At 35.6% G+C, this 25,279-nt stretch overlaps 1 protein-coding gene across 7 annotated transcripts in view; it reads left to right on the top strand.

Moving 5' to 3' along the window:
* LOC133526350 (long-chain-fatty-acid--CoA ligase 1) overlaps positions 1–25,279 on the top strand; it is a 79,955-nt gene that overhangs the window by 17,930 nt on the left and 36,746 nt on the right. The window contains exon 1 of one of the 7 annotated variants that reach the window (XM_061862931.1): positions 18,612–18,708. The exons of 2 other annotated variants lie outside the window; for them this stretch is intronic. The gene's annotated coding sequence lies outside the window, so the exon portion shown is untranslated. 4 more of the 7 variants (XM_061862932.1, XM_061862933.1, XM_061862935.1 and 1 more) reach the window with 4 other exon arrangements.

The following is a 25,279-nucleotide window of genomic DNA, read 5'->3' as shown; positions in this document are numbered from 1 at the left end:
GGGCTCTGTAGATAGCTCTACAAATAGAGTTTTATTAAAAATTAAACTACTTAATTAATCTAGCCAATTATGTGGCGGCCTGGCGGATTATAATCACATTGCGACAAAACAACAAACAAAATATAATATCTACGGTTACGTGGGGGTTACGAGTTCATAATATGCAAGATATTGTGTATTTTGTCGTGACAGACTCTCATTTTGCAATATTTGTATAATTCGCTAGTATAAATACACTTGAATTAGCGAGTCGCTGTGAGTAATAAAGTAATTGAGTCGTGAAGTCGTAACGTAATGATCACATAATCTTTGATTATTGACAAAATTAATTATGTCACTTGGACAAAAAACAATGCTAGAACAAGACAATGTCTATTGAATCCGCTAGCTGTAAAATTTTACTAAACAAAATTTTATCCTTCATTTTTATTAGGCTAATTTTAGAGCAGGGGTCACCAATTTTTTTTTCAGGGGTATGGTTTATTAAATAAGAAAGTCTTAAGGTCGCGTTGGCGGTCCTGATCCGAACCGCGGTCCGCCATTTAGTCACCCCTGTTTTAGGGTTTAAGGCTTAGAACGCACTGCGAATAATTTCTTGCGGGTTCCGTCTTGCAAGTGCGCGCGCTTATGACGCATGCCGTACGTTACATTTTTAGCGGCTCAGGAGCCCATTTCTCGAACGGTATTAGTCTAATATTATTAGTGTGTTGCCATGGACACCCATACGACTTGATTTTTCGCGGACTAATAATATTTACAGTACATATGGTGCTACTTTCCCGCACGCGTGCGGAACGAGCACTTTTCGTGCATATTTCGAAACTTTAAAGAGCAATATGCACTGTAAAACGTTGTACGATACTCGTACGAATGGTTACTTCTCAACTCGTGTCGATTAAAACACTCCCTTCGTGTCGTGTGTTGATTTATCATCACTCGTTGCGAACTTCATATTTTCTGTACTTGTATCGTAAATAACTATAGTCTAAGTAAGTTCGAGAAATGGGCCCCTGAAATCGCAAGAAATTAACCGCAGTGCGTTCTAAGCCTTACTCAAGTATTTTTAGTCACCGTAAATACATGACAGTTTAAATTGGATCATTTTTATGCATTATTTTTTCTTGATACTCGTACATATAACACACGAAATAATCATTAAAATCATCGAGTGTAACATTCCATTAAAATCCTTTTCAACCCGACCTTTAATGGGTCATTCGCTAAATTTCAATTTTTTGAGCAGCTAATTTAAACCTTTAGGTTGAACCTTTATTTCTCTTAAGGACACGGAGACAAAATTATTTTGTTCTTAATTATTGACTGCAGAACTTCTTGTTTCGAATGCTACGATTTTTTTATATCTATGCTTTTAATAAATATGTTTACAATGACTACTATGAGTAGTAATATGTTGTAGCTTGTTTTTAATTTTATGACAAAAGGCATTTTCCCGTTGAAAAATAAATAAATAATCTTCCAAAACAATAACCAGAATCGTGATTAAAGCACTGATCGTAAAATAAGTAAGATCGCACTAAGGATTGTCCGAAAATTGATCGTCATTTAAACATCGCACTCGATTTACGAAACTATGTCGTCGCACCTTCATAATCATCATAAACGTCTCTGTTGCCCAATAAATCATGACAAACGGACCGCCACGGTGTTGGAATCCTTTCAATGCCATCTCGGATGGGACAATACGGACGTTTACGTTTACGGAATTTGCTCTTTAAATTTTTCGTATTTATTTCTGCAGAGACTGCCTTTAAAACATGTCTTTCGAGAATTGGGTAAATAAAAAACATCTAAACACTTTAGGTCCTGTCTTTCAACCTATACTTTTAGCTAGACGGAGCGCCAGCCCCGGATAGAGGTAGGTAACATGCACTTTACAGAGCAACTATAAATGTTATAAATTTGTATGACATAAGTAGGAAGTACTATCCCTGCCTATAGACTGTTCTTTAAACAAACATGAATAATACCAAGTTTTAAAATGAAATATATTTCACGTGTCTTTTCGTAGTCGATTTTCTAGTTTTTACAGGAAAAAGCCGATGTTCGGACAAGATAGTCTTTTTTACTAGAAAAAAAAAACTGTAGAACAATACAGATGTAAAGTTGAAGATCCGAATAAACGATGAAATAATCACCAGCGCATTACAATTATGTAAATTGACTTGTACTCGTACTGTAATCTTGCTGATATATCTGCCAAAAGTGGGCCAAGTTTGCTTCGCTCATGTTCAAGCTTTAAAAGCGCGACCGGTTGAGGGCGTCGACCCCTCAACCTACTGGCTGCCTGGCCCGCTCATTTCGCCATTTTATTGTGATACCTAGCCGTGTAATCTCACTGGCCACTCAAACGCGAGCCTATCTAGTTCTTGAGCGAACCAGAGTAACGTGATATTCAGATCTATAGCGATCCTAGAGCGCTATTATACCGAATTTCTCCAGCGATAAACTTGCCTGCGTTTGTAATGAGACTTCTAGCCGTAATCCACTCTCCAGACCATAGTTATGAAGGCTTACTTAGACATCCATTAAGATAAGCCTGCAGAATAGGCAGTAAAGATCGCTGATACCTGAACGGGTTGCACTGACTTGTTTATTATTATTTGTGCAGTTAATATAATAAATGTAATGTTGTATGATATTTAGTTTTGTGGCGTACGGGAGGTAGGGGAGCATTGGACAGTCGGTAGGTTATGGTACCACCTCACAACTCGAGACGTGTTGTTGATACTTAATTTTGTATACTGACAGTATCTGTGGTACTTTAGCTTAGTAACTGGCAATACCACTCAGGCAAATATCATCAGTAATTTTGTTTACTTAGTTCTCAACATCACATGCCGTTTACCGTTTCGCATGTGCAAAAGTAACTATTTTGATGTGATTTAGAACGATATAAAAACATCATCTGCGAAAAGGTGTATGATTCTTTATATTTATCTACTAATGCGTTTTTGAAAGTTAACACTAACGTAAAATCTGGGGTAAAATATTAGACTACAAAAAAGATTTCAATTAATTAGTAAAGTCCTGTGAAAGTGAATGCTCTCCATTGGGCACTGAGTGTGTATACCCTATAATCTTGTATTTAATGTTTATATTTCGTTTGTTTGCCAATATTATGTGAAATCTAGATGAATCACAATTCACAAGACCGCAATTTTGTACAAAATAAAAACATTCAAGTTCTTTGTCAGGAAACTGTTGTAATAAAGTTTATATATACAGTACGAGTACAGCCAAATAGATGTGGAAATTATGTACGAAACAAAAAGTTGATTTTGTTAAAAAATAACTGTTTTATTACGACTTAAGTAAAAAAGTGCCCAAAGCCCTACCACCCCCCCTATTTTGAAGTGTCGGTTAGTTATATAAATCTATTATATTCCAAAAAAAATCTTCTCTCTCTCTCTCTCTCTCTCTCTCTCTGTCTGATATTATAGTTTGAATACTCGGATTAAACTGTTCAAGTTATGACAAGTTCTGAGTATGAACAACTTTACTGAGTTCCGCTTTTCTTACTGGGTATCAACTCGAGTTTAATTTTAGTTTTCAGGACCGTTCGCAAGTTTATAAACCGCTGCGAGTCCGCATCAGCTTATCCGGATTTCACTACGAATTTAATACTACGTTGTCTTATTTATAAGGATCGTATCGTTAATTATGTTAAACAAGTTTGTGATGCTCCGAATAAAATGACAATATTTTGTGTTGTCTGTCGTATGCCAAACTATCAAGTTTATACAATACCGGCCAAAATTATATCGCCTTCAGCGGTGGTAGCATGATTCCATTTTTATCGTCTGTCACTATGCCCGTCACTTTCGCACTTACATACTTGTTAGAACGTGACAGGCATGGTGACATGCAATAAAAATGCGAATGTACTACTGCCGCGTTTTTTGACCGGTACTGTTGTTAAATATTGGAACGTAACAGAAAAAAATAAATGAAAATCAATTATTTAATGCAGTTTTTTTGATGGAAATAATAAACTACTATTTTAGTTTCTGTTTTTCTTTCACTGCTTTATTCACTAGTTCAAAACTAATATCTGCTTATGAGATATTACCTATAGTTATGAGATACATTATTATATCCCTGGCAGAAACAATTTTTAAGATCCGTGTAGGATGTACATTTATTTCCTTTACTCAAACATACAACTTACACAAACTTGCACAAGTAACTTGCTTACAGCTTATCGTAGTGTGCCTCAATCTAGGCACTTAAAATAAATTCCTTATTTATAACCACGCTGACTTGTGGGATCGGAATAAAACCAAAAAGGAATAGAATTTCTAAGTATTTATGTATGTGTGTGATTTTACATGTGCGTAATACGAATATGACGTGCCTAGAAATGGCGACTGCTTTCGCATTCATCGCTTGCGTTGCATCGACCTTAGATCGAGTCGGAGCTGTAGATGCGACATTGTTTTCAAAACAAAGAAGCGACTGATGCCAAGTTTTAAAAATTAGTTTGCTGGGACATGTTCTACTTCTTCTTCTTCCAGTGCCATCTCCTACCGGAGGTCGGTTATCATAAGGGCTTTACTAAGTTTACTTTAGGGAATAATGAAGGTGTTCCACTTCTTTTGTTAAAATAAACCTTTGATGATATAAATGACACTAAGTTGCTTTGTAAATAATTTTGCGCCTATGAAATATTTTGGTGTCAATCTAAACGAACTCAATTTTTATTGTTAGTATAATACCTTCTTGTATTACGTAATTGAGTTATGTAGTGTTATATTTTAATTAGGGCTTTTTTGTTTTTTTTTTTTTTTGGAGCGAATGTACCTATATATTGTATATAGATCACTATTTTAAAAGAAACCATATCTTAATTCTCCTTCGGAAGACTGAGGAGGCAACTGAATGCGAAAATTTGACTAACCCATCTACAATATTGTTCATCGAATGTGTCTTAGTTCAAGGCTGGTCATCTCGCCCTTCCCGTCACTTGCGCATGCACATTTGGTGCCCTATAGGACGAGATCCTGGCAAACCTGTGATATCATGCATAGTAAACACTCTATTTAAACATTATTAGCCTCTCAGTATAGTACTCTGTGGATCCAATGCACTGTAACTACGATAGACAAATAGCTGCAGATACAGTGTAGGTATCAGGGATCGGAAACCGGTATTTTTTGTATGGGAACGAAACCGGTATTTTTTCGTTCTTTGTTAATTATTTCATTTCTAATTGGGCAATCTAATAATACGAAGTTGTTATCTAAAAACACAACCGAGTCCTATATTTGGAGTATAAAATAAACCGAAATATATGTTTATTTCAAAGTTTTTCCAAAAAACCGGTTCCGATCCCTGGTAGGTATTGGATTTATACGGTACCATACATTTCGTATACACTGTCGAGAGCATTATAGCAATTACGTAAAGTAATAATACCTCGGTTTCCAGTTGAAGACCCGCATCCTCCACATAATACATACATAGGCCCCAATAAATGTTTGACTCTCTGTCAATTTGACAGAGTTAAAATTAAGCTGGCAAATTTTGAAACCCATGCAGTCGTCAGGACTATGATGATATATTCCGGAACAGTGTTATGCGGCGTTCGACTTGAACCGGGGATAAACCTTAGGGATATATATGTTGTTTCACTAAATGCAATTAGGTTGTCTCGATTAACCACTTATCGACACAGTCCATCGAATTAGCTAAAGTGTAATTGAATTCGACAATTACTTATCAGCCGCTAAACCGATGACAGTTACTTCTGACGTGCCCTCGACTGTAAGTTTCTTTCCATAGGGTACCATACCAACTGAGCGGCGGGTAGCAGGCCAATGCCCAATGTGATTTTCCTGTTATATTACTTTATTACTGAACCCTATCAACGCGTATCTAAGCTAGAACCGGTGTAGTCATTTAACATTTCTCCAGTATTTTTCTGCTCAAGACATCGTCGTTTCTAAGATCAATGTGCCCCATCCTCTGCCACCTACTTTAAGGTTGGCAAGTTTCTAACCTTATGGATTGTTTTCCTTCGTTTTCCTGCCCTAAGAAACAATGCAACAACGTCTACGAATCTACCGCGCTGGCACTCATCGAATGCACCGAAGTTCAAGGATGGTCATCTCTGCTTCCCATTGCATGTGCGCATTAATTCCGCTCACAATCGCGACTACCACCATTGTCTATCACCGGGCTCAACAACCTCGTAAAGGATTAATGACGCCATTGTATGGCGTTTATTACGTTCTTGGGGCTTGAGGTCCCGCAGTTTGGGTCCAGTGGATGTAGGGACTTATGCAGCTTGATGCCCCTTGTTGGTTGGGCTTATTTATTTATATATACAATACAAATACAAATATAAAATTTCTTTATTAACAAGGTAGAGTTGATTAGAGGCAGGGTTGACAAAAGTAGGTAATTATAAATTTTATATACATTGCGGTTAGATTAACAGTAGCCCTCACACTAGGTCAAGCCTGTGTCGTGAGGACTTTGGTGAGACAGTAACAGCAAAATGAATTAACAACTAGTTGGTGCTATATAATACATCAGAAATTAAAAAAATACAAACTATGAGGTGATCAACTAAAATAATTAAAATAAGTTGCAGATAAAGACTATAAAAAGGAGAATCCAGAGAGTGGATGCAGATATGTAAATACAATACTTATTGCAAAGGAAAAGGACGTACAAAAAGCGGACTAAATGCTAAAAGACTATCTCTAACAGATGTAAAAAAAATTATAATTAAGTACAGCTTTTTATAATTAAGGATTTTGAGGCAACAGACTGACGGGTACGACTAAACAAAGAGTTCGTTCTTAAATAGACGTGGTTAAAAATGCAGAAGTATTATCACGCATTTTTAAAAGGGCAGGTGATATTAAATATAAGGTTGTAATAACGGGATTACAAGAAGTTTATGAGCAAAATTAGTTTTCACAGCGGTGTCACAATTAAATTAAAAACAAAACCGGCTGAAGATGCGTCGAGTCGCACTTGACCAATTTCTCATTTCATGCTAACACCTGCAGTGAAGTTCACAAAGCTTTGAAAACAGTCGGACCAGTATAATCTCTTTGTGATACGAATCAAAATCTGGTTTGGCTTTGTTCGAAACGAGCTTGTGGTCGAATACAACATCTGTGAATAGACTCCGCTAGAGCCCGACTCGCGGTTAACGCATTTCTTTTCACGTCAAAAATGCTCGTTGCAAAGTAAAGGCTTTTTGTAGTGTTTGACTTTAGAAGATGTAATTGTTTATTTTGTCAATATATACATTTAGTAAGAATTGATTTTAAATCAACTGCTAATCCTCAAATTGTACCAACAAGATCCTAACCTCAAATATTTTAAATCCAAAATTAGGCAATATTAGTCAGCTAATACCCAGATGATTAGTTCAAGTAACAAATGTGATTTTCGATAGCAAGGTACACGAATTATGCCTTCCTTTTCTGAATCTGCCCCTGTTACCCTCAATGTAGCGTTAAGCGCCGAACTACTATTTCCTACAGCAAGTGCCAACTACTGGGATTCTTAGACAACCCCGAAGGCCAAAAATGACACTCGCCTGTCAAAGTTATGAAAACCCGCGCGCATTTCCGCTGTAAATTCATTCATTTACCGCTGGCGTGCTAAATGCCGATGTCAATACTTTCCATTCTCTGAATAGCGTCTATTATTTACTACGAAGTGCTAAGTTAATCACTCGGCACGTGGAAAATCGAAAGCAATTCTAAATTCAATAGTGAGTTTAGTCTCAAACAAATGTGCGTTTCATGTTCCGAGTGCGGCAAAACGGAAAAGAAGGATCACATTTTAGCAGTGTTTGTATGTACACACTACACACAGCTGCAAAATTCTATACCCACTTTATGAACGGAATTCATTCATATTATAAAGTGGATTCCAATAGAAATTTTAAATATTGTCTAACAAACCAATTTACCTTCAATACTTCGTAATCACGCACTGTTTTACGACAATCATAATCTTATCAACAATTTATACACCGTGTTTTTATTGAATTCCGTTAACTTCGGGGTATGGGTAAGTAAGATGAAGGAAACTAAATGGCATACTTAAATAAAAAAAAAATTGTTTAATAAATATTTATTTGTATTTAAAAAAAACATTAAATGTTGCATATAGCGTTGTTGTAACATGAGTATAACATTTAATTATAAATAAATAATAAATAAATATTATAGGACATTATTACACAAATTGACTAAGTCCCACAGTAAGCTCAATAAGGCTTGTGTTGAGGGTACTTAGACAACGATATATATAATATATAAATATTTATAAATACTTAAATACATAGAAAACACCCATGACTCAGGAACAAATATCCATGCTCATCACACAAATACATGCCCTTACCAGGATTTGAACCCGGGACCATCAGCTTCGTAGGCAGGGTCACTACCCACTAGGCCAAACCGGTCGTCTAACAAGGAAATAATTACAACGAAACAATTGAAAACTGTGACATATCAATGTCATTCCGAACATCGATCGTCCGAGATAGTACTTACGTTTAGTAGCAAATGTTAATAATTCGTACTTAACATTAACTTAATAAAATTAACACTAATAAATATGTAAACAGGCCCTAAGGCAAGTGTATACGCTCGTAGGGTAGGGGCCTTATCAGATAAAAATAAAATATCGATTATCTCCGAAATGGAGCTAATTACAATACCGGTGTTTTTGGGAAAGTTGCTTCATTTTAGCTCAGGAATGCATCCTTGAAATGAACGGAAATAAAAAAAAGCACGGTGTATACTTAAATATTTTAATTGTATCAATTTTTTGTAAAAATATATGTTGGTTAATAATATTTCAGTGAAATCAACCACCATAAAAAATAGGTTAGACTTCAAATGCCAACAAAAGCTGTCATATTTGTTTACATTATTTTGCTCGCTGTGCCTACATTACTAGGTGAAGTCTCGCATCGAATCTATTTACTAGTCCTATTTTATTTAATAGATTCGATATTATTGTTCGGTGACGACGGTGACGTAGGCTACATTTTTAACTGATATCCAAAAAAGTTTTTAATAAATCGTAGCCTGCTTACATTTTTTCAACTTTTAATTTACAAAGTAGAATTACATAACAAGTACTCGCACCTATCAAAAGAAATATGATTACGTCGTTGTAAGTTCATTGCGTAGTAATTTAAGTAGAAATCTAAATATAATTATAAGCGGTAGTGAGTAAAACTATTTTACGATATAATTAAGATGTTATAATAAATTTTATGTTACGGCGAGATGCTTTTAAAACATAGTAAACAACGTCCTTACTTTATTCTATCTTATCCTTTGAAAATGTGCAAGGGGTAAATATTTTTACGGCTGATTCTAAATTAAGATTAAAAGAGCGAGTTAAGTGCGTATAAATAAGAGACCGGCGACTTCCACAATCCTTTAATTAACGCACACTTTGTTTATTACCCAGTAAAACAACTAATTCTTGCGGTACACATGAAAATAAAAGAAAACTGCTGCATTTTAACTAGGTACCTTATACATGCTCCGAGCGAGTGTATTATCCTGTGTTGATTTAGGCATCATTTGTAAGTATAAAGGTGTTCAACAATATTCTCTCGAAAAAGACGTTTGCGAGTGGGTATTTCATTGGATTATCGCGTTTCTTTATACATTTTATGAATTAAAGCTACTTTTAAATAAGCAAGTGTGCATGGCTCCACGCCTTGTCCATTATATCAAAGATAATTTGAAATAAAGGAGGATTGTCAAAGAAAATTTTGTACACTTTGGAGCAAAACTGTCCCAATAGTAGCATAGTAGTAGAATGTGGAGAAGTTGATGTCGATGGGGAGGGGCACATGGTTAATACATAATAGTACTCCATGAAATTTTCTAAAAATTGGCCTAACATATTATGTACTTGGCATTTACGGTTGTTTTGTAATTTCGAATCGAAAAGTAGAAAAAAAAAAACATTTTTATTTTTTCCAATATTTATAGTTCCTCCTATGAAAACTCCAAATAGGGAACCATACATAATTAAGAAATTTAGCCTCTCTAAAATGAGTATGAGTATAATATAACATAGTTTTCTAGTTATGGCAGAATAACAGTCGTCTTTAACATTGAACTAACAGACACTTTCTATGACTGTTTTTAATGGTACAATTTTGCACCGAACAACTTTTGCACAGTCACCTAAAAGTAACTTCAAAAATATGCCCCATAAAACAATTTCATGATGATTTTATAGTGGCAATTCCTTAATTATATATGGTTCCCTATTTGGAGTTTCCATAGGAAGAAATAAATATATTACAAAAAATAAAAATGTGTTTGTAAGGACTTGATTATTGAAACAACGACATATTGGAAGTGTCTTTTATTTGTAAAGCGCTGTCTCACTCTTACCTTATTGTTTATACATATCTCTATTCTTGTTACTCTAACGGTGCTATTAAATATCGAATGAGACTACTATGGTTCGACCTAATAATCGACTTTGCCCTTACATGCCCTTTGAAATTTAAATTGAAAAGAATATTTATATTATTTTAATTTTAAATTTCACATCTCTCTTACCCTTACATGCCATTATTTCAACAATTAAACAAACTATATAATTAAATTAAGAAAACAAATTTACTACGTTAAGTTACTTCCATTTTATTTGGGCGGGCCTGAAGCTGAAACTACTTTTACATTAACAACGTTATACAACTCTAAATTACTGAAACTTTACTTGACAAAACAAACTTGAAATTGCAACTTTATATAAATGAGAAATATGTTGTATACTCTACTGTTACACTTGGTTCATCAAATTGAATGCAATTTACTTGCTTTTCCTTATGCTGATTATGTTTGATACCTGTTGATGTGCTTGGGTTATTTAATTGATTAGAGTATGGTTTTGTTGCTGGTTTTTCTTTAGGTGACTGTACATTGGAGTGTTGTGACTGTATTTCACAATTGTATGAAACATGGCCTTTTCGCTTGCATCGGAAACAAGTAACTTCTTCAATTTTGTCTACACTGGGGTTGTATTTCTGTATGAAATTGCTTTTTGATTTGTCAAATGTTGGTTTCATTTTTTTTTAATACCACGACGGTGGCAAGCAAGCATACGGCCCGCCTGATGGTAAGCAGTCACCGTAGCCTATGGACGCCTGCAACTCCAGAGGTGTTACATGCGCGTTGCCGACCCTTTAAAAATCTGACTTACTGATTCATGCTGCTCGGTCATCTTACGCTGTACCTTCCTGATGTTGTCAATTGCTGTCGCATGATTGATGAGTTCCTCCACGTTCTTACAGCAATGTGTTGCTAAGGGCGTTGACCACCGCATGTCTTGGATTCCTTCTAGTATCAGATATACTCGATCTGGCTCTTGATCTAATACCGGTGCTCGACTTGCTTGTAGTTCCCGAATTTGCTGTCTCATGGACTCCATTTCCAAAATTTGAGATGTACGACGTACCTTTTCTTGCTTCAATGCTTCCATTGTACCATCCTGTAATTTAGCTTTGTTGTCCTCAATAATTCTTCTGATTAAATCATGTTTTAGGCCACTTGTTGGCAAATAACGTATTGACAATTCTTCTCGTAATTGTGTTACCGTGAAACTTTGAAAATTTTCTTCTTCTGTTCCTTCCATTTCAGTTAATTACGTTTAACCTGAAAGCTGAAAAAAGAGAAAACTTGCCGGCGTACCGAAACTTGGTACTCGCAATTAATCGTATCGCGTGCTTATTTCCTTCAACGTAGGACTATCCTCGCAATCCGGCTACATCCGTGTTTTAACAAACGTTTTAAACTTGATTTTAACTTTTTTACATTATTTACGCTATGATTTCTTTAAATTCATGTTTATTTTTCACTTCACATTACGTTTAACTAATTATTTTTAATTAATTTGGCCGAGCGCCATGTAAGGACTTGATTATTGAAACAACGACATATTGGAAGTGTCTTTTATTTGTAAAGCGCTGTCTCACTCTTACCTTATTGTTTATACATATCTCTATTCTTGTTACTCTAACGGTGCTATTAAATATCGAATGAGACTACTATGGTTCGACCTAATAATCGACTTTGCCCTTACATGTTTTTTTTTTTAAAGTGGCGCCATCTTACCGGGCATAGGCCAAAGGTTGTGGCGCGGCGCCTCGCTTGAATCGATGGCGCCATCTAATACAAAGGCCAATGGTAATTGGGCTTTGTATTAGATGGCGCCACTTTTTAATATTTAACAAATTTCTAAAAGTTTTAAATATTTATTTTTATTTAAACATGTGTCGAAAGATGGCAGTCTAAGAACAACATAGATTAATATCGAACATGCCCAAAGAAGATGTTGACGAATACCGAAATGAACCGAAATAAGAAATAGACAAACAACAAATATTAACAAAGATGATATGGACGACCCACGAAAGTGACGAATGAAGAATGGGTAACGAAAGCAGAATAGGACAAATTTAAGAACTTGATAAAAAACGATTGAGATGAGACAAGACGATATAGTGCCGGCCAAAAAGCTTTTTAGGGTTAACCCGTAAAAACCTGAAGGTGATATGTTTTTGGTCGGTACTGCAGGTAGGTGCTTTATTATTATCTACATACTGCTACCTACTACAAAGGAAACAGTAGGCACGTACAGTAGCTACAAATATATCAGTAACCCGAGTTTTTCAGATTCTTCATTCAACATCGTTCAACACGTTCTGTTTGTAGTTCCTAAAGCTATTTTGTCAAATTTTAGTAAGTATTCAAAAGTTTTCGAGTAAGTCGGCAATAAAATGTGAATGTCAGTCAAGGATATCTTATAGTAGTTTATGTGACTGACTGCTACATAATAAAAGAACTCGTGTGATCCCCACACTCGTGTATTTTAAATATTTTAATGCCTAATTATGTACAGTTACATACACTATTTTATCTACACACATATTATAAACTTTCTATGATATATTCACTAACCCAAATTACAGCCAATGTTGGGGCATCATTGCTCTCTTGGCGGAACTCGCGGTTTTACACGAACCTTTTGCTATAGTTACTTTAAAAACAACAAACCTTTTCATTTTATACTTAAAACTATTTAAAACTTTTTCCACGCATGTCACGCATTAGTAGTTTTCTTTTATTCAGAGACAAACTAGAGTCTGGGGCCTATTTTGGTATCATTCGATACAAACTAACATGTGAGATATGTCAAAATTGTATGCAATTGACATTTCCTTTCGAACAAAAAGGCATCTCGACTGGTATTTGAATAGAGGTCAAATCGAATAGCTTTTTTTTAGAGATATTCCAAATTGGAATGTCATAACCAAATTGATTTTGATGTATTTTTGAAGCAATTACAACATTATCAGAGATAAGAAATTTGTTGTAACAAAACAGTTTATCGTAATGTTGGCCATTATTTACGGATTTTGAAGGCATCATAGAGGGTTTATGATATGTGTGTATATAAAATTGTTAATATTTCGTATTAGGTACGTATTGCATCTTTTCCTATGTTCTATAATTATTGGTTGTTTTATTAGCTTTATTAGTCCGTGTCGGATGCACATGTAACGTCGTAACGTTCGTCGGGTAACATAAACTAGATAAATTTAAACTAAATCACAAATCAACAGGTTGCAGAATGCAGCCGTAAAATCTAGGAATATAGGAATAAATTATTTGTGCATAAAGAAATAAGTAAGCCTAGGGCCGATTTTTTAGTTACCATTTAACTCGTCCGATTACTATTCCAACGAATTAAGTTATGAGAATGACACATGAGAATCGTGTTATCAATGGAATAAATCCTATTCGTCTAATTAACTGGGGGCTGAAAAATCGGCTTTTAGAATGCTTAGTCCATACACAGTTAAAAATCCATTCATAATAAGTTTTAAGCGAGCTTTCCGGAAACTTATTTATAAATTATATTTACGCTTAGTATATATGTATCAAGTTTTAACGAGTTTAAGTATTACCGTACCTTCTGTATAACTTCTTATTATTTATTCTTATCGCGTGACGGGATTATAAATCATAACTAGATAATATTTAGCCAATAACTTGCCACCTCTAACCCCCGCGGGGTAGCTTGATGATGTCTTCTGCAGTGCATGAATAGAGTTAACACTCAAAGCTTAGTTTTATATCTATTGATAGAAGTTAAATTTGATCGGACACTATATGTATAAAGACAATTTCGTTACTAACGCAGAGCCCTACGTTATCTTAACCGACGTATTTATGTTTATGTCTCGTATTGTTTGGCAGCAGTGTTTGTAGTTGCACTGTCAATATTTATTCGGTCTAGTTCTCGTCTTGTGGACTTACTAGTGCTTAATATTTAAAGGTATTTCAACATATTGACGACTGCACCTACTTGAAAAATTCTTTAAAGTTTAGTAGGCACTCTATCTAAAACTACAGGTTCAAGTTGCGGAAAGTTTCCAAAACATTGGAAAGTTTTTCAAATATTTTGGAAAATTTCACAAGATGTGAAGGAAGTTTTCAAAATATTCGAGAAATTTTCCTGGTTTTTGAAAACTATACATGCACATCTGTAGCTAAAACGGATACCTACCTACTTTCGTGATACACCAAAAGACTCAAGTGTAATAATAGCTAAATTGAGATTTTCAGGAATTAAAAAATAAGAAGTTTCTAAACAGGTATTATAAAAATAGCTTAGCGGCCCGATTCGAACTTTAACCCTTGGAGTGGTAGGCCGTCAGCTCCCGACCGATTACGTCAATCAAATTAGAAATTTTAATTATTAATTGAAATAAAATCAAAATTCCAACAACTCAATAACGACGTACGCCACTTGAAGAGTTTGTTACGTCAAAAAATTCCTAAAGTTACGATATGGATTGGATTTGTCGGTGTCAAAAGTGACGTTTTTGTTGAAGAAACGTCACTTTTGACACTGACATATCAAATCTATATCGTATCCTTAGCAACTGTTTGACGTAATTTAAAATTCGAATTGGGCCGTAGGTATCTCCCATATTCCATTAATATTAGTTGTATCTGACGACGGCTGACGACCTAGAATAACTGACAATACAATAATTAACTTTTAACTCGTTGCCATGGTTACTTTCCTATTGAGCTGAATAACTTTTAGAACTCCTGATCATCTACTAAGCACGCTAGTAGAACGTGATTGCCTTGCCTTGCCGCTATTGTCCCCAAAACAACTGGACAGAATAACGAGACAAAATCATTGAACTACCCCATTACGAACATTCACAAATAAATTAATTTTGATAACATTTTGGAGTCATGTTTAATCAAAGATAAACTAAGCTATAAAGCCAAAACTAAACTATAAATAAAATAAAGATACCTTATCTTTATTTTATAGTTTAGTTTTGGCCAAATAAGATAGAATAAGCATAGCTTTGGCGAGGTTAAGTACTTACCTTTATATTGATGGTACCACGTGTGTCGTTTTAGTCGTTTGCCGTCGTTGTGCAATTTAGCATGGCGATAAAACAGGCCGGAGTGTAGATCCAGTGCGAGAGATGTTTACGGAGAATCGACTTGAATAGGTAAACCCTATAAACAAAAAAAAACTGAAGGAAATGGTGGCAAAATGTAAACCTAAACAAAACTGCCAGGTATAATGCGTGTCGTCTCAGATAAAATAAACCGGCCAAGAGCATGTCGGGCCATGCTCAGAGTAGGGTTCCGTAGTTACTCCTCCGTCACAATAAAATAAACTGGAGCTTAAAGTATAGTAGATTGAACAACCAAGGGATGAACTGTGGATGTACGTCTTTTACCATGAAGGGGAAACTTGCGATAACTCAAAAGCAGCTAAACTGATCATATCTGCTTAGTTTTCATTTAATGTCTTTTTTTAGCTCTACTTCCAAGATTTATTTCATATTTTTTGGACCTATGGTTCAAAAGTTAGGGGGGGGGACACTTTTTTTTTCTTTGGGAGCGTTTATCTTCGAATATATTCACTTTATCAAAAATGTTTGTTGAAGACCCCTATTACTTTTGAGAGACCTTTCCAACGATATCTCACACAGTAGGATTGAAGCAAAAAAAAATTCACCCCCACTTTACGTGTAGGGGAGGTAACCTAAAAAAACTAAAATTTTTAGATTTTATTGTACGGCTTCCTCGGCTTTATTGATTTATATGTTCATGCTAAATTTCAGCTTTCTAGCACTAACGACCACGGAGCAAAGCCTCAGACAGACAGACAGACAGACGGACATGGCGAAACTATAAGGGTTCCTAGTTGACTAAGGAACCCTAAAAAGGATACTTTTCACAACAAAAAAGAAAAGTCATCCTTAATCGGTATGCTATCTTTTTATGGTCTTCATCAGCACTTAGGAAAATACTCAAATCACTTACATGATAAGTACTACTACTAGTTAGAGTTTTCCGACACTAAATTTTTTTGAAAGAAATTTTACATAAACTTATTGGCGTGACTGGCCACCTCCGGGCAGGGACGTTTGTTGCCCAGAGACTCAGCTTAGACCTGCAAAGAGGGAATGCGGCCAGCGTCTTGGAACAATGCCTCGGGCTATACTAGGGTTAAACAACGATTAGTTTGAACAAACATTTGGCATCAAATCCAGCAATAATACGAACATTATTCTGAAAAATATTGTGCCATACGCTTGAAATACAATTAGATCAGCTTACGGATCCATATTTGTATAATTCCAATAAGCCCAAATATTTGTATCTTCTACTAATGAAGGTTTTCATTTTATTTGATTGTAAAAGTCCTTTTATCTAGCAGAGATCTTGAAATGGGATAGATGATTTTGATAGTCTATCTAAAAAAAAAATCTGATTGCCATATATTGGCTTCATATGTACAAGTAGTTTTGACTCTTATCTTACTCATTCTATTATTTTTTCTATATTTGACAATGGTTAAAATGGCGGCGAGTCCGCCATTTGGACATAATTGTGTACCTTTGGGCAACAAAGTTTAAATAAATAAATAATTCCTTCAAGATCTTTGATAAATAAAGCCCTCGGTTAATAGATTTATATTTTTTAAATACAAGATTGTATCAAAATGACACTTTTCCAGCTCCAAACCATCAGAATGGTGAAGCCATACTTACTTCAGATAACATAAATGAAATTTCAAGTGTTAAATCGATTCAATCCTACTAAATTCGTTATCGGTTGTTAAACTCTAATACGAAACCAGTCCTATATTTCGGGAGGTCGTTCACCTCATCGTTTGGCAAGGAAGTAATCAGACCATATCAATTATCTCACAGAAGACTCGTGACTGTTTATTAACATTATTGTAAAAGTTAATGTAATGTTTTTGTATTGTTAAGACGATAGAAGACACGACTGCTTCTCCTTACAAATATAGTCCTGATTTTCTTCTCTGGATATACACCGTGTTTTTTTTATTTCCTTTAATTTGAAGGGTGCACTCTTGAGCTCAAATTAAGCAACTTTCTCAAAGACACCGGTATTCAAATTAACTCCATTTCTGAGATAATCGATAAAAAAAATTACCTTATAAGGCCCTCACGAGCGTATACAGTAGCTTTAGGGCCTGTTTACATTTGCTACTAAACGTAAATACTATCTCGGACGATTGATGTTCGAAATGACATTGATATGTCATAGTTTTCAGTAGTTTGGTTAAATTAAATGTAATGCATGTCCTACAACAACGCTTTATGCAACATGTAATTCCTTTTAATTAAAAATATATATATATATATATATATATTGTTTTTATTCAATTCCGTTTACTCCGGACCGGATGGCATAGTTTATTAAATTTTTTAATATATATATATATATACACAAACAAACAAACGGTGTAAACATTATAAAATATATTTTATCCAATAAGATTTACAGTTATTAACCATAAGTATGCCCTTTCCTTTGATCTTTTTTTGTTTGTTTTTTTTTTTTTTTTATTAGGAGAGGAAAACTAATTACATTGGTATACTAAAACTAATTATAGTAGTACACATAGGGGGGATTAATTAAAACACGACCGAAGGGAGTTTTTTTAAATCGACACGAGTAGCGAATTGCCTAATTCACACATGTATCGTACAACATTCTGCTAAGTATCGTACTAGTAAGTAGCACCATATGTACTGTAGAAATATTTTCTATAATGTTAGGGAGTAGGATTGTGTGTTATAATGTTAGGGAGGAAAATGGGGACTTCATTTGTATTTAGTAGAGGTCTAGCACTATTCTCTTAAGAACGGACACTACAACATAGGAACTATCCGTTTAACTGTAATATAATTGCGACGCGACGTGAAGAGTCACGTTATCGTAAGGTTACGGTGTTCACTTACCATATACCACTATCGTATTACAAAAAATACTCTTGAAAAAAATCATTCTAAGATCTTTCAGTGATTTATAGGTTATGCTGGCTGAAAACGAAAATGATAAGTATGATAACACTGGAACAATGAAAATTGTTACCAGTCAAATTTACCAGGTATTTAGCAGACCCTAAACGAAAAGGATAAAACAACCCGGCTTACCGTTGCTTGTATACCAAAAGAGAGAGGTGGCTAGTGAATAGGAGACAGGGTACATGGCGCGGCATGAGCGCATTGTCGCAAGGGCCGCCGCACCGGCCGCGCGTGAACGCAGGCGCATACGCGATCGATCAGTGATCTACGATACTCGAGTGTTTGTAAATATCGTTCCCGCTTAGCCTTCGGTATTGATTCGGTATTGATTTTTGTGCGGAATGAATACGTTTGTTTAGGAAGCTTTGCTTCTTTTTTTTTTAAGTTTCATTGTGTTTTGTTTTTTTCCTATTACGTTAAGTTGTTGTACATTAGTCTTGCGGTTGTTGGTTTGTATCTTTAGATTAACTAGTCATTTCAGTAAGTATTGAATTCTGTAAAGATTGAATACAATTTTACTGTTTGTTTACTTAGCTTGTCTACCTTTGTTTTGATTTATTTTTACAAATATCCCGTCGCTTCGTGCGGTCTTCGGTATCTGTAGGTCTTATAGCGTCGGTATTTTATCTAATGATCATGACTTTTAATTAAAACGACCTTCGCATCTGTCGTTTAGTATTTCCGCCTTGCACTGACGACCACTATTGGATGCACTTCATTTATTCCACTTGAAAACTAATCTAAACTGTTGAAATGCTTTGTTTTACATTGAAATTTATTGCTTGGAAAGGCTTGAGTGGTTATGAAACTTATTATTATAATAGCTAGTAGGCGATAGGCGATCGTGCCTGCGATCACGGCTCGGGTCTCGGGCAGAAATTTGATAGCCACATGATACAGTGTTTGTGGGTCAGCGCTTTGCGATCTGTAGATGCGTTGTTTTAGTTATAGGTGATAGGTATTTAGATACTTATTTTTAATAAAATAGGGTAACGATGTCGTTGGGTGATGGATTTATAGGTAGAGGTGGTCGTTAAGGATACTTTTCCTTTAAGTGTCAAAGTAAAATTTAGTCAATTTAGCTTGAAAGAATATAAAATAGGTCCTACAAAATTTGTTCATGTACAGTCAGCATCAAAAGTAGCGGATGAAACAACGCGCCAAAAGTATCTGATATTCCGGATAACTTTTCCAAATATAGATAAATTTCTTAAATTCGCGTTCAAAAGTATATCTTTTACAGTCGTTCTATATTAAATACATCACTTTTTGTTAAGGAATTTGATTCTACTGCTACATTTATCAAATAGGTAGGTACTTAAGAGAAGTTGGCCATAATAGATGGCCTTATGAGTCTAAATAACGGTTGCCCTTGAGCTCTCTTTTTATTCGGCCCTTTTCGTACGTTCATTCAATGAGTAAGTACCGGTACAATACATACCGGTTTGGCGTAGTCTTTAGTGGAGTAATGCATAGTTAAGTACAAAAGAAACCATCAAGGATAAACCATCTACACTACATACTCGTAGTTGTATGTTGTATATTTCGTCCGGGGGCAGTCTTAGATAAGTATAATTTATTAGATGGTACAAAAAATTTAAATCATATTCCCTTTAAAATGTTACTTTCAATTTTAATTTGAACCTAATGGTGCTACAGTGTTGCAAAGGGCATCAAAAAGATAAAGGATAATAAATATACAAGTTCTCATCAAATTTGAATAAAGTCTTACTATGTAGGCATCCTGTGGACGTTCATCCAGTCGTTTGCGACCAACAACACGACGCATAAACACCATTATTGTCTTACTCAGCGCAGCATGCTGTACCTACATAACTATGGTCAGTAGATATAGAGCGCGTGTAAATAAAATCATAGTAAAACTTTAACAACAGTATGTAAGTCCTACGATGTATGTAGATGTCCAGTCGTTTGCAACCACTACGAGTGTCCAAGTTTCTTACAAAAAACATTGATTAAAACAAGTCAAAAATTATCTTTAATTAGACGAGACTATAGATTTTTACTAGGGATATTCGAATAGTAGATGTCAGGCAGGACGTTTACCTCAAGTTGGAGAGCTCTGAAGTCAAATAACTCATAGAGAAACAAAAGGTAAACGTCCTATTCGATAGCCTAATTCTAAGAGTTGATGCCCTGTTTGTCACCTGTACCCCTAGTGTAAATAAATTCGATTTCGAAACGTGACGTACGCGTTTGCGTTTAGTCTCATTTTGTATGTGATTTAGAAAGAGCGCGCCAAGCGGGATGTTTTGGAAACTCAAAATCCTATACAAAATGAGACTTAACGCAAACGCGTTCGTCACGTTATGATGTCGATTAAATTTACACTAGGGGTACTGTACTGTATCACAGGTAGTAGCAAATTAGTGGAAAATAGGCATTAGAAAAGATGAAAATAAATAATATCCTAATTGAGCTATGAGTATACTGCTGCCACTAGTTGTACTGTATCGTGACTCAGTTGGCCGTAGGTGTCTCATTTCGCATGCGCTCGCGCTGCGCCTAGGAAGTGCATTCGTTTTACATCGCGAATTATCCGTTGGTCACGTACGCCGCTTAAGGAACCGCTTTAAAACACTTTTCTTGCTTGTCGAGACAGTTTCAACACTTCAATGTTTAGCTTAAAATTGTTTTCTTTAGTTTTTTGGTTTTGGATTGGTTTCTTTCCCATTTTTTTAGTAGCACAAGCTTTAACATTTGTACGTTTCACTTTTTGTTGATGCATTTTCTAGAGTTACCAGCCAATATAATAAATTTCCTACATAGTTTCTGCAATTTTAAAATAGGTACCACCGTTTGGCTTTCGTAAACGTGTCATAACACGTGCTAATAATTAACTAGTAGCTCTGTGAGCTATAGATTCCGCGACAAGCTTCATAAGCTTAAAAAATGTAAAAGCAAATAATAATTCGTTGAGTCATTATCATTATCACACACAGCGTACTCGCTGGTCTTAAGTATCATAGACCATAATGGCTTAAAGTCCTTAATTCAAATTTCTACCATTTTGAAAATTTTCCAAAAACCGAAACGGCAGAAAAATTACATCTAACTACTGAACCTGCTCTTTAAATTTCACGGGAATCGGTTGAGAATTGTGACCTGTAGAGGAGAACATCCGGGCATGCCGTCCTTTAATAATTTTCTGCAGATTTTTCTTAATGATGGGACAAGAAGTTGATCTATTTTTGGCTGTTTGTGTATTTTCTAACAGGAATTCAACTCCAGGTTAGCGTGTTGTTAACGTTTGTCAAATATCGGTATTTACTTAAGAGTAAAGAGTAAACCGACCGGATGGGTCTCTATCCGGTTTGCTCTGGCGGATCACGTGCCGTCAACGGTAAAATTTCACCACAACGACATGACTATAAAGCAATTAAAACGGTCCGTAGCGTTTTTTAACTGTAATCTAAAGAAAAAAATTGCGGATGGCGAATTGGCGACCTTATCAAAACACGTTACTTTCGCAGTTCATTGGCCTTTTCGTTTGTTATTGCCGCTCGTAACACAATCACACTGATTATCGAACTGGGCTATATTGAGCACCGTGTAACTACCTACATACATTGGGTGCAGTTGCATACTTTGTTGGCTGTATGCAACTAAGCAGTCAGGATCTTTTAAAGCCTCATAAGCTTCTGTCCTAGATTGTAATCTGGATTTTATGAAACACAGTAAAAATAATTAAGCAAGAAATCTCTCGGATTTCGAAAATGATATTTTAGCCATAATTTTGAGACGAGAAGCTTTTGGCACGTATTAAGCATTTATAACGTAAACTATGTAGAGGCTACTCTATGTAGCCTTACCACAACTGTCAAATTGTTATTCGCTAACGTCTGCGTAACTTACTTTCTATACCCTATTTTCTTTTACAAATATGCGAGTACGAGCGAGATGCATAGAAAGTAACTTACGCACAGCGCACACGCTAGCGAATATGTCAGTGTCAAACTGGTGATAGCCGTACAGACTGCATGCGTAGCCAACATGCCAATCGTTAACGCTCCGTAGCGTAGCATAGTCATCTCTCTGTCAACTTTCTATATTAGTGCGACAGAGACAGTTGCATTTCGTTCGCTACGGAGCGTAAGCGATTGTCACCTTGGCTAGGCCCTCAGGTGTGGGTAAACCATACATAATCGCGAAATGATTATCATTTTTATAACAGAGGGTGATGACACCCGAACGAGCCTACGGTAGAACAAGTTTCGGTGACAGGCGTGTAATTTTATTGTTTCGTGAACCAGATCGAAATGTCAGAACCACCGTTAGGTGTGAATGTGCCGATAGCGGAAACTGTCAGTAGTACTATCGCAGTACCAACCTAACAATGGATGACGGTTACGTGAACTTTATCCTCTCGGTTGCGGTCGGAAGCGATTGCCAGTAGTGCCGGTGTTACAGTACCAACCTAACAATAATGGATGACGATTACGATAACTTTATCTTTTAAATTAAATTATTTAAAAACTAGGAATAAAATTGGAGAGTATGTTTAAAAACTTTTGTTTTTAGGGTGTTCTTGCTTGTCTCAGAAAACTATTGATATGCAATGTATTTGCCACTCACTACCACTACTAGGGTCGTACTTGATTGCTAGGATCTTAGTTGTTCTTTGCTTATTTAAATAATAGCTAGTAACTTCAGGTTATGGTACCTAGTGTTAATCTTACGCCAAATTTTCCTATGATATACTGACAGTACACTCCTTATGTAAGCGACGCAAAAAGTTATTTTTACAAGCTTTTATTTAACTTGCCCTGCTAGTATGTAGTTAGCGTAGGTCAAATCTTGGAAACTAAATTTGACCCACTTTCCGATTTTCGTTTAAGCTGAAATTTTGCATACATATGTAAATCGGATGACAATGCAACATTATGATGACATGGAGCTGATCTGATGATGGAGACAGGTGGTGGTCATGGGAACTCTGTGATAAAACAACGCAAACGAATTGTGTTTGGGGTTGTTAAAATTGTCTCGATGAGTATTAGTTGCCTTTGGAAAGAAAAGTACAGTCAGCGATAAAATCTTGTACCAAAATATTTGCATAAAACTTATTATGAGTTAAACCTAAAACTGGTAAGTTTCTTGTGTAGCTTCTTTTCGTATTCTGAAGAATGAAAATTATTAAAATAGCTACTTATTAGCTGCTTCTTTCCAAAATACCTGAGTAGGTATACTGAGTAGTTTCTAAATACTTCGACTATTTTACTGAGAATCCTTTATATCTAAACGCAGTTCTTTGGTTGCCAAACTACTTGATGTAAAATGTACATTAATAGTACCTCAATTAAACCGCTACTTACTGCGTAGGCGTTTTGAACCGCTGTCGGGACAATCGACTCCATATACTAATCACTCGATTTATTACAAACTACGCTTTCTCCCTAAGCTATGTGTAATATCTTAGATAAGTTACATAAGTTAAAGCCTCCCGAGTGATTAACTCAGGAGGTTTATATGTTCAGCAGTAAACATTTGTGGCTACTAGAAGATCTTGATGCCACACGTATACTATGTTATTCTAAAATGAATTTTTGCGATTTTAATCGTTATAAAATGATGACGTATAACACGTGCACTGTGTGTGCTATCAAAATCATTGCAGAGTTATCTTGGTCTAAGTCTACCTAACTACGCTTCTGCAACGTCCGACTTCTGCCAATAATTCATCTCTTCTGTTGCTTTCTAAGTAGTCACAAGCACAATCAATAACAAAGGCCTGTAAGACGTTATAGACGTGGAAGCTGTGCTAGTCAACTTTACTGTTTCGGGCGTTATTTAATACTTCTGTTTGGTTTAGTTACTGCTCTTGGCCGTTATTTATCGCTTTACGATCGGGGTCAATGTGACAGGGGCTTTGGAAACAATTATTGTTGACATTAAACTAAGAAAAGCCGTGTGCATATTGTGATTGATTTATGATTACGTTACCTACTCAAAGGAACTAAGAGTCAAATAAAATCCTAGTCAAGTATGAGTTCGACGCCAATTACTTGTTCCTGAGATGTGAATTTAGTCCCATTCGGTAGAATGTATGAACTTGGCAAGGATTAAATTTTTGCGGTTGAAAAATATAAGTTTTCTTCTCTTTCCCTCAGACTTTAATGACCCAAATGTAGTTTTTCATTCTTTATACAGTAGAGGAGGAAGAACGCACTTGCCGACTTGCTTAAGTACACCTGTTTTTGCTATAGGTAGGTTTTTATATTTTTGCCATGTAAAACATTGTATGATTCTGACTATTCAGAAGTGTGTGTAACTTCAGATTAATATAGCTCACGATTTGTCAGTCAAAGTACTCTGCGCGAATGCCCTGGTTTGCATCAAGTAGTACCTTCTAAAAAAGCCGCCTTTGAGACACCATTTCAATGGTTACTGTAGTTATTAGGTCAGCACGCCCCTCTGCACTCGCAGCAAGGATTAAGATTTATAATGGACGATACCGCTTCACCATACAATCGTACTTAGTCCCGATTTTCCTCTCTAGATATTAACATTAAATATGTATAGAAAATATTTATCAAAGGATTTGATGTGTTATAATTTATTACGCGAAAATTTATGGCCCTCGTGTGGAGGGTTGGCCGACTTGGGCCACCTGCCCTGACAGAAAAAAAAAGAAAAGTCTAGCCTATGTCTAGCCTATATCTATGTCGTGTTGTAAACACGACATATGCGAATATGAATATATTAAACGGACTATTTTTGTTACACCTTGTACATTTTAATCACAGCTATGCCCTTTTGTCTCGAGTTTATACTTAATAAGAGCTGGCAGTTTCTTTTATTTCGCTCCTAAAAGGCCAGTTGCATAAACCACAG

Source organism: Cydia pomonella, chromosome 16 (genome assembly GCF_033807575.1).
Source record: "Cydia pomonella isolate Wapato2018A chromosome 16, ilCydPomo1, whole genome shotgun sequence".
Classification (NCBI taxonomy): Eukaryota; Metazoa; Arthropoda; class Insecta; order Lepidoptera; family Tortricidae; genus Cydia; species Cydia pomonella.
This window is presented reverse-complemented; position numbering and strand designations above follow the sequence as displayed.